The 10,462-nt window shown below is 37.3% G+C and overlaps 1 protein-coding gene across 1 annotated transcript in view; it reads right to left on the reverse strand.

The window, feature by feature from the left end:
• The window catches only part of LOC107588791 (bifunctional heparan sulfate N-deacetylase/N-sulfotransferase 1-like), a 108,223-nt gene that overhangs the window by 58,060 nt on the left and 39,701 nt on the right, over positions 1–10,462 (reverse strand). Inside the window, exon 2 of the mRNA XM_016277027.1 lies at positions 7,452–7,553. The gene's annotated coding sequence lies outside the window, so the exon portion shown is untranslated. The remainder of the gene's footprint in view (positions 1–7,451; positions 7,554–10,462) is intronic.

Consider the following 10,462-nt stretch of genomic DNA (forward strand, 5'->3'; position numbering starts at 1 on the left):
GCTGTGCTGCATCTGTGCCGACTCTGCGGGCCAAAGGAGGCTGTGTTGAGCTGGCAGGCAACCTGCTTCTTGTCTCCCAATGTGCTGAAAATGAAAGAAGGGTGTTGGTCTCCAGGCGGATTCGATCAATCAGCAGTTAGAGGGCAGTGGTGCAAGACACACAGAGGGGCGTGTAGGGACCAGGACTGAGCGAGGACGTGCACGTGTACACATACACACATAAAAAACTAGTTGGCAGTTCGGCTGTAAACTGAAGTAGGATGCGGAGAATAACGCCCACAACAGGAACATACTGTAAGAGTTAATTTGCTCATAAAAGTCCTAAAGGGTCAAAGAGAAAGTAAAAAATAAGAAAAACACCACACACAGATTTAAAAAACTAAGCAAAAATCCTAAGCAAAAAAAAAAAAAAAAACCATGGCCACCTGAACCTTATGTGGATGCTGCTTTGTCAGAAAAAAAATCTCTTTCAAGCGTGGAATTGTGATGATTTGGCAGGGCAGGACGACTCTGGAGTGTGTCGGGTACAGTCATCAGAGGTCCCGGCCAATATGCAGCTGTCAGCTGTTTGAAATCTCACCTTCATTTCCTTTGACAAAGCAGCACAGGCCATATACTGAGCCCAGACAGAGAGACTCATTCTGAAAATGGGAACAGACACAAACATCTCCTTGACCACTGCTGATCTGGAGAGAGAGCAAAAACAGGATGACCAAGAGAGTAAACCATGTTTAAGCATCACGGTGAATTTGCTCAAAAGGCTGTTTCATTAGTATTCATAGACATGATCCAGGCGCCCTCCGCAACAGTTGTAGGTTTGCATTTACATTTAAAAACACTCACACAAAAGACGAGGACGGCACAAGTCTAGTGCTCTTGGCACCGCCATTGTCTAGAGCAAATGATCTTGGGCGCATAATTAACCGCATTTACATGAGTGCAAATTAATGAGTGTTAAAAAAACTCCTTGTGGTTGTTTATATGCTTATCTACTAAAATTGTTGTTGTTGAAACCACAGCCGATGCAGCGTGGATTCCATCTGTTAGTGCAGGTTCTTTGCACTATGCCCACTGTTAGTTTGCACAGACACTATGGGTATATAATTATGATTATCAAGAAGCATCTAAAGAGTCATCCTTTTCATGAGCACTTGACTGTATTCTTGTTGATGCACTAATACTATACATACCCACACTACTGTTAAGTCTGCCATTTTTTAATGTCTGTTTTCGAAAGATTTCTCTTCTGCTCACCAAGGCTGCATTTATTTGCTCTAAATACAGTAAAACAGTAATACCGTGAAATACTATTACAACTTAAAATAACTTTTTTTCTGTATGATTATATTTTAAAAGGTAATTTATTCCAGTGATTGCAAAGAAGATTTTTCATAATCATTACTTCAGTCTTCAGTGTCACATGATCCTTCAGAAATCATTCTAATATGCTGATTTGGTGCTCAAATAACATTTCTTCTTATTATCAATGCTGAAATAGTTTTTTTAAATTTAGAATTCAATGTGTTTTTGCTGCATAAAAGTATTAATTTGTTTAAAATATTGTATATATTTCTATACACTTTCTATACTATGCACTAATTCTGTAAAAACTATCCTCTTCTATAATTCTTACATTCAGCTCTATTCTAGCCTGTACTCTTTTGAACAATTATGACACTTCTTGTGCTACAACCGCAAGATAAAGCACTTGTTGTATTCCTCACTTGGTATGAAAAAAAAATGCAAATGTCAATTCAAATAATATTGTTTTATTGTATTATTGTATTTTTTAAACTTGCCAAACAGGTGTGTAATAGTGTACACAAAGCAGACACAAATGAAGTCAGTGTTTCAGGTCAAGCAAGTCTAGCTCCAGCTAAGGATCAAGTGTTTAGTCACAGGTCAGAAAAGACCTGAATTGATTCACGATCACAAGTTCTCATTGGGTAAAATTAGGTTCCACAAAGGAAGAAAATCTCCAGACCTTGCCAAGCCATTCCAGAGTCATTTCACATTGAGTCAAAGTCAAGCCACTACTTGGTATCTGGCATAGACCAAGGTTGCAGTTCCCAAACGTGTTGTAGGCCTTAGTAGATAGATCATAGAGACCATTGGTTAGGCTTATGAAGGCTTTTGGGAAACACAGCCTAATTCGTGTGTGTAAACAGCAAAACATATTAGAAAGGATTTTTTTTGCATTCTAAAACTGAAATCTGCTCACCTGACCTACATCTCACAATTTGTATTCATTTTTTCTCTTATGTTAGATAAGACAGGTGTGATGTCAAATCATCACTGAGAGCACAGACAAGGTTAATAAACACGTTAATTCATGCAAATTATGGAGGAAGTACACCAGTGCCACCGTTGGTATGTGAGCACTAACAGCTTCACTCTAAAAAATAATGTGTTAGCTCCACAAAAAAATTATCACAGTTTGCAACAATTTTTTGAGTTGTGATAACTTTTGATTAAATTATGTTCAATCAACAAACTACACCGAGTTAGAAGAACTTAATTTGTAACAACCACATTTCTAAGTTGATTAAGTTGCTCCAACTAATAGATTTGTGGGCCTGGAACTAATTCATATGATCTTTTTTTCAGTTCAAATCCACAGCTATCATAGCACATGCTAAATGTAACTTATCTAGCATGTATATTTAATGAACAAGTAAGATGTTACTTGTCACTGGCATTATTGCTAATAGGGTCAATGTAGTATTTACCTTCAATTGGTCTACTCTTCACTTCAGCACAATGGCAACCACAAAAACTTCAACATAACACAAAATCTTTTAAATGTTATATTAAACACTAACACTCCCGTCACTAAAAAACACATAAAATAACACATTATAACACAAATAACAGTCATTTACTCTCCTTATCCAGTCCTTAGCAAAGCATGCTGGGAACTAGAAATCCACTACCCAATTTCCAAAGTTAACAATTTTATTGAGTTACTACAACTTAATTTTTAAAGAAATTCAATTAACGCAGAAATTTGAGTTTAAATTTCGCACAATATTAAGTTAATGGAATTATCAACATTATTAGGTCAACTGAACTCAACAAAATAATGTCTGTAACTTAAAAAGGTTTAATTAAATTATTAAATTAGAATTTTTAACTTGCAACCATGCATTTTTTAAAGTTGTGGTAACAGGTCCTGTGAATCATTTTTTTAGTGTATTATATTAGTTTTGTATTATACGTTGACATATATGTCCCTATAATACATGTAAAATTGTCTATAACAGTCATACTACCGTTTTAATTTAGTTATGAACTGAATGGGACACAAAATGCTTTAAAACAAGGGCAAAGCTCCTCATCTAAACCACACAGCACAGTCAGTTGTTTTTCAGGGTCTCTGCAGGTTTTATGATGGTAAATTTAAGACTTTAAGACCAAGTAAAAGAAATTTAAGGACCAAACTGAACGGAACAATACATCAATATGTTCTCTAAATATAGATGTCCAAACAGAGAAATGTGCAGAGACAAATATAAGTAAGCCATTTGTACACACTTTAACATTGGCTGAACCAATGGCGCTCCTCGAGGGCGGGGCCCTATATTGTTGATCGACTAATGAAAGGCGGGTACGTGTTCAGGAAAACTGTTGAAAAACCGTTCACACTTTACATTTTAAATGAAAGCCAATGAAAGTAGATAAACTAGACTATTTCAGACCTTGCTTGACACACACACTGTCCCACTTTCTTGGAAGAGAACCACAATTATCCCTGTGCCTAAAAACTGCAACCCTGTATCACCTAATGACTTTAGACCTATTGCCCTCACCAGCATTCTATGTAAATGCATGGAAAGGGTTGTGTTAGGGCGTCTGCCAAATACCCATTTGTCTGACCAACTGCAGTTTGCTTATAAGGCACAGAGAGGCACTGAGGATGCTACGTTAACTCTGCTGCATGTGATTAGCAAGCACATTCAGCATCCTGGCGCTTTTGCTAGAATTTTATTTATTGATTTTAGTTCAGCTTTTAATACTGTCAGGATTGACATTTTATTAGATCGGCTATTAAAATTGGATACCAATGGGCACCTTGTGTTATGGATCAAGGACTTCTTAGCTGAACGTTCTCAAAGAGTCTCTGTACAGGGTACCATGTCTGATGAGGTTATTCTGAACACTGGAGTCCCCCAAGGCTGTGTGTTATCACCTGCATTGTTTTCTATGTATATAAATGAAATGCAGATTTGTGAAAGTAATTTTAGTTTAAGGATGCCGATCTCATGTCTATGGTTGGTCTTATGGCCAGAGGAAAGGGGGATTTAGAGAGGGCTTATTTTGAGCATATAGACCGCCTGGTGGCATGGTGCGAGGAGAGTGCTCTGTCACTAAATGCTTTTAAAACCAAGGAACTTGTTGTCAGTACTACTAGGGAAGGGCAACCTACATGTCAGCCGATCATAATTGGGGGCCGACATGTTGAGATTGTAAATAGTTTTAAATATCTAGGGATTATCCTAGATTGTATCTTACATTTTATTGAGCACACAGACTGTATCTATAAGAAGGCAAACCAAAGATTGTTTCTTTTGAGGAAACGAAATAGTTTTAATATGAGTAAGGGAATCCTGAGGATGGTTTACACCAGTTTGCTGGAAGGTATTATTTCCTATAACATCACCTGCTGGTATGGGAATCTGGGGGCTAGAAGCAAAAGTAAGATTACAAAGATTATTAATATAGCCAGTAAGATCATATTGGACCCCCAGAGGCAGCTGGTGGAACTGTATACAAACCAGACCAGGAGGAAAGCCTCACAAATAGTTCAGGACTCCACTCACCCTCTCCAACATGAATTTGAAAAACTTCCTTCAGGCAGACGATACAGGGCACCCATAGCAACAAGAAATATTTTCAAGAAATCTTTTATACCATCTGCCATTACTTTATTAAATAAATGATTTATAATTAGGTTTACGTATATTATGTAACTAATTGCTGTTATTTATTTATTAATATCATTTAGTTATTTATTTATTAATGATCTACTTATGGTCTTAGTACTATTAGCCTAATTTCTATATACTGCTTTTATGTCTCAGGTGTCTGTAATCCTTGGGGCAAGACGTTCTTGAACTGTGTTTTGTGTGTCTGTTGTATTGGACTGTGAAGTTAAGTGTATTTGTGGTAGTCCTATATGTTTTGGCGGGGCCGAAGATGAATTTCCACATGTGTGGACAATAAAGATTTCTAATCTAATCTAATCTAAAATCACACTTTTTATTAATGAGAGGAAATAACTCGTCTGTGCTTCATGAAACTTAGACAAGCTCATGTTTGCCCATCTCTACAGATCTAGAGCAATTCCCTTTTCACCTATTAATAAATTAACTTCTGCCGATGGCTCTCAATTATTTATGAAAGTTTATAATTCATCTTCCACATTCACTTACATAAGGTGAAAAACAAAAGAGGAGTTGATGTAAAGAACAATGCTGCCCGTGAGCATCACATCACCATCAGGCCCTAAGTAGCTGTATGAGACATGTATGTGCAGGTACGTTATATAAACATCTGAAAATGTTTAGCAGTGACAATTTGAGGCATTTTAACCTAAATGACCAAATACAGCTCGCAGAAAAACAACAGATTGGCAGAATTTCAATTTGTTAAGATTTGCCAAGGTTTCATTTTTCATGCATTCCCACAGGCAGGAATGTGAGCCGCGTGAGGGATACAGTCGGGCTCTTCTCCAAATCTTTCAGAAATCAGAAACACTGGAACCTGCCATTAGTGTGACTCATGTGCCTTTCTGCCTCTCTTTGAATGCAGAAGGGAAATGCTTCATACATGATGCTTCAAACCCTGTCAAATCTCGATTCCAAAGATGAACTTTAATATAGGCCTCTACAGAATTCCCCTTAAAGACCTACTAACAAAACACAGATAGAATGCAGCAATTTGCCATTTTTTATTAATAGAACAATAGAGCGTGGCCAGGAAATCATACCTGCAAACTAAAGTCCCTGATATACTTCCAGCGAAGTCAAAGAAAGGACTGGTGTGCTGTCATTTCAAACAAAATCTGGCCAAACTGAAGTTCGTTTGGAGTTTGTTTCATTAGTTCGAAACAGTTCACCAAAGCTAACTTTCCAGTTTGTGCTGGCCGGTAAAAAATCACTTGAATGTTTAAATTGGCAAAACTTAAGAAATGCATGCAAATGATAAACTTTCACTCTAAGTGAAGTGCATCACATGCATGTTGAATCGTAGGGCCTGGTCTGTACGCATCACATATCAACTGCGATCCGTTTCACCCCTATTTTGGACCCCACTGAGTTTCATTATATTAAGCGTTAATTTGCAAAAACCGATAAACGGCACTTTAAAAAAAGAGCTGATTGCCGTGCATTATTCTCCACATATAGAGCGATCTGAACCCTAAACACGTTTTGTCAAACAAGCCGGTTTTGTCCACTTTCAAGGCATCGCGAGTTCACGTTTTACTGCAGAAGCTGACAAGCGCCCTTGTTGTTTTTGAACAGAAGCCGATAAGTCCATTTTAGCGAATCAGCGCGCTGTATTCAGGTCAGGTGACAAGGCTAATTTCACTTTGAAAAGACGTGCTAGCTGAGAGGAGTTTCATCAAAGCTGACTAAAAGTGATCGAGGATGGATAATTTCGACGAACTTGATGAACCTGTGATATCTTCTTCAGGGTAAAAAAGGGAAATAAAAGCGGAAACATTTTCACGGAACCTTGCAAAAGCAGCGCGTTACAATGGTGAGGGAAAAGCTGCATGTATTGCGTGTAATCACATCCATACAGTTAATGATCAACAACAACGTTTGTCAAGCATCTACATTGTCATCTGAGAAGATTACAAAGATTAAACGAGTGTTTTTTTAAACTCTAAAACATGAAATGTGGAGTTATCTGCTTTTGCCAAAAAAACGACTGTTGGAGTTATCTGCTTTTCGTATAAAACAAACTTTTAATATGTAAAAAAACATACTTTCAATGAACTTAAATTTGGTAAATTACCTGTATTTGTTTAAGTTATTATTACTTAAACAAAACAACCCAACTGCAGTTTGATTGATATTACTTGGAACGCGCAAAAAAAAAAAAAAACTTGATTTCAGTTATCGGTTTTTGCAAATGAACTCTTCATATGAAGAAAATAAGTCGTTCAGATTTAAAACAACAACGTTTAGTGAATATTTTTTATTCTTTTACGTAAAATAAAAATGACACACTGCCCCTATAAGTCGCAAATTAGGCATGGGAAAATGACTATATGTGACTACGGCAACCATCTGACCACTATAGGACTTTGTAAATTTTGTTTACTCGGTGTTCTGTCCTTTGACAGACATGCAGCTGGTGCAAGCACATTACAAGAAACAGCAAAGCCACACAACAACGTTCCAACTGGTAAAGCAATAAACCCTGACCGGCTCCCATCCTACCTCTGGTTGACAGTGTGGTCCTTCCACAATCTCATCAAAAGTGGCTCTGCTCGCCTGAGCACAGGATCCACAGGTGAGTCTTCAGAGACGCTGCAGGCATTCCTGAGAAACAAATCAGAGCACATCGATTAATAAAGCAATAACAGGAGCAAGCAGGGGAGAATATAAGGGACACACTGGTGGGTTACAGATAGATTACCACCCAGGTATTCCGCAGAAAAACAGGCCTGGCTAGGATTCATTCACTTAAAGTGGCTGGATGGATTTAAAGTGTATTAAATAGGGGTGAATTGGTACACAAAAATGACATTTCTGTATACATCTGAGTTTAAAAATTACAGATCGCTATGTTTACGGTACAGCAGGGAAAAAACACCATAAAATTATTTTCTTATTAAGCAGTAGTTTACTGACTAAACAATGGCTCTGTCTTCAAATATAAAACAGTCTAGAGGGACATCTATCACCGTTGCACTTGCGTCTCGCACAAAAGAGCGGCATGTTTAGAAAGCCATGTAAAATGAATGTAAGTTCAACTTTGAAAAAACTATAGAGACTTATGGCGGGGGGTTTTCCCCATCTCACTGCAACTCGTGTTTTTAAATGAAAAATGTATTCTGTGTGATTGGTTTTCGGCCCTTTGTATTAAACTATGAATTAGGGCTGCACGATTAATCGAATGTGATTGTCATGCACATTTTGATAGTAATGCTGGTTCTGTAATCAGCAGGAAATCATCATCACGTGCTTTCAGAAGGAGCAGAATTTAGCCGTAGTTCACTGAAAAGTTAAGCAAAAAAATTTTTTTTTAAATATCGCAGACGATTTTATTGCGCGATTATAAAATCGAAGAAATCGTTCGCGATAATGACAGCTGTTTGCATAGCTTCTCAGTGAACTACGGCTCTGTGAAGTAAATGCTGCTCCATGTGAAAGTATGTGAAAATACCACATTTAATAACATTTTTACTCAAAACTCACTTCATAATGTCAGTCGAGTGTTTGAAATAAATCCTTCTGTGAGATGATGTGGCTTCTTACACAGAATAAGGGACGTATTTCATAGTATTCAAGCAGTGATAAAGGCTTTATTATTGCATTATAAATATACTTTATTTTAAAGAAAATTATAATAAGAACTCAGATAAACCGTATATTGCCGTAGTCGTGTGTTTATTAGTCACGTTGAATCAATGAAAGCAGCTGAATCTTCTGTTTATTCAGCTGCAGCGATAGGCATTTTCTGGGTTTCTTCTGCGAGGCATATTTGGAGTTTCAGCGCAAGAGCGCCCTCTGGCCTCTGGATGGAGATTTACTGCTGATCACAGAACCGTGCTTCACTGAAAGATACGCATGACAATCGCAGCTTCTGTCGAATCGCGATCTCGATTCCATTTTGATTTATCATGCAGCCCTACTATGAATACATACATGATGTTGGTTTTGTTTATAGTGGTTTAAGCAACTTAATTAATTATAATTGGTTTATAAACATTATGCACTTTTTTTCACAGTCATGATTTCTTGCTTTGAATAAACGTGCATTAGTAATATTTTGCTCGATGCGCCCTCTTGTGGCCTCAGGAGAGAATCCAAAAGCTTTTCTTCACCCTAACTGAACTTATGCATTTTAAATTCGAATATAATTCAAATTTTGATAATATTTAAGTACAAAATTTGAATTTAGTTTTTCAGCCATTTTGACAGCCCTATTGCTCTCTAAGGGGGGTGTCATGGTGGAGAAATGGTGCTTTCTATATGTTCAAGTTGCAATTTTAATACAATTTGGATTCATCACACAGCCCTACTACACACACACAGACGTTCCACGTGAAGTAGTTCAAACTAGAGGTGTGCGACATGTTCAAATTAGATTGTGAATGACTGTTAAATGGTCTTTTTTCTTTTGTTTAGTTACCATGTAAGCCTGCTGTACTGCTCAGTAACTTAAAAATGAACATAAAACAGTATCATGATAAGATCTTGGATCACGATCCTGCCTAAAGAAAAATATAATACAATATTTTTGCCATATCGTTAAAACATCCCTGCATTTGTTCAGTATGCATGCATTCAGATAATCCGTTGCCAAACCAAGAAACCTGTATAAAAAAAATGTCAGTATTAATACGTGTACCGTTACACTCCTAGAATAAAATTAAAAAAAACACACCTAAAATTTAGACTGTCATTAGTTACTCACATTCATGTAGTTTCAAACCTATATGACTTCTTATCGTCTGTGGAATATTAGAATATTTTGAAGAACGTGTGTGTGATTTTTTTTGTCCATTCAATGGAAGTCAAATATGTCTTTTATGTTCCACAGAAGAAAGTAAGTAATAACAGGTTTGGAACGGCATGAGGGTGAGTAAATGATGACAACTATCCCTTTAAATAACCATGCCAATCCATAAGAAGATTAACTAACTAACTAAACAGCTTGGGTGAGTCACTGCTGTTCACTGGCTGGCTGAAGCTGCAGAGTGCATTAAGAGAATCTAAATCCAGTTACTGCCCCCAAAAAGCAAGTCAGTGTGCTTCGAGATATAATATATGAATAATTCAGGCAGAATTTGCCCTGTTTTGATGCTCCATGGCTCCTGCAACCACAGGTCAATGTATCCGGTTCTTACTGGAGCAGCCAGGGAACTCGCGGCCTGCAAAAACTCTTTAGATTGAGCTTTCATGCATGAGCTACAGTACGCATTGTAGTCCCTGATGCGAGAAAACAAGAACAAGGAGCTCTCAAAAAATAGAGTAAACTTCACATCAATATCAGCGCTGAGACGTGCGTTTTATCTCCAAAAAGATACATTATCTTAGCAAGGCCACATTATAGCAGTGGGAGGGGAAAAGTGCTGAATTCAAGCAGTTGGATTGGAGCCACCGAGGGATTGGCAATGACACAGTGGCATCTCTGGAATCCTGCCAACCGGTTCCTCCAAAAAAAAAAAAAAAAAAAAGAAAAATTTTTCAGCTTGATTATCCTTGCAAGAGGGAAAAGAACC

The sequence above is a fragment of the Sinocyclocheilus grahami genome, unplaced genomic scaffold (assembly GCF_001515645.1).
Source record: "Sinocyclocheilus grahami isolate Dianchi unplaced genomic scaffold, SAMN03320097.WGS_v1.1 scaffold107.1, whole genome shotgun sequence".
Lineage (NCBI taxonomy): Eukaryota > Metazoa > Chordata > Actinopteri > Cypriniformes > Cyprinidae > Sinocyclocheilus > Sinocyclocheilus grahami.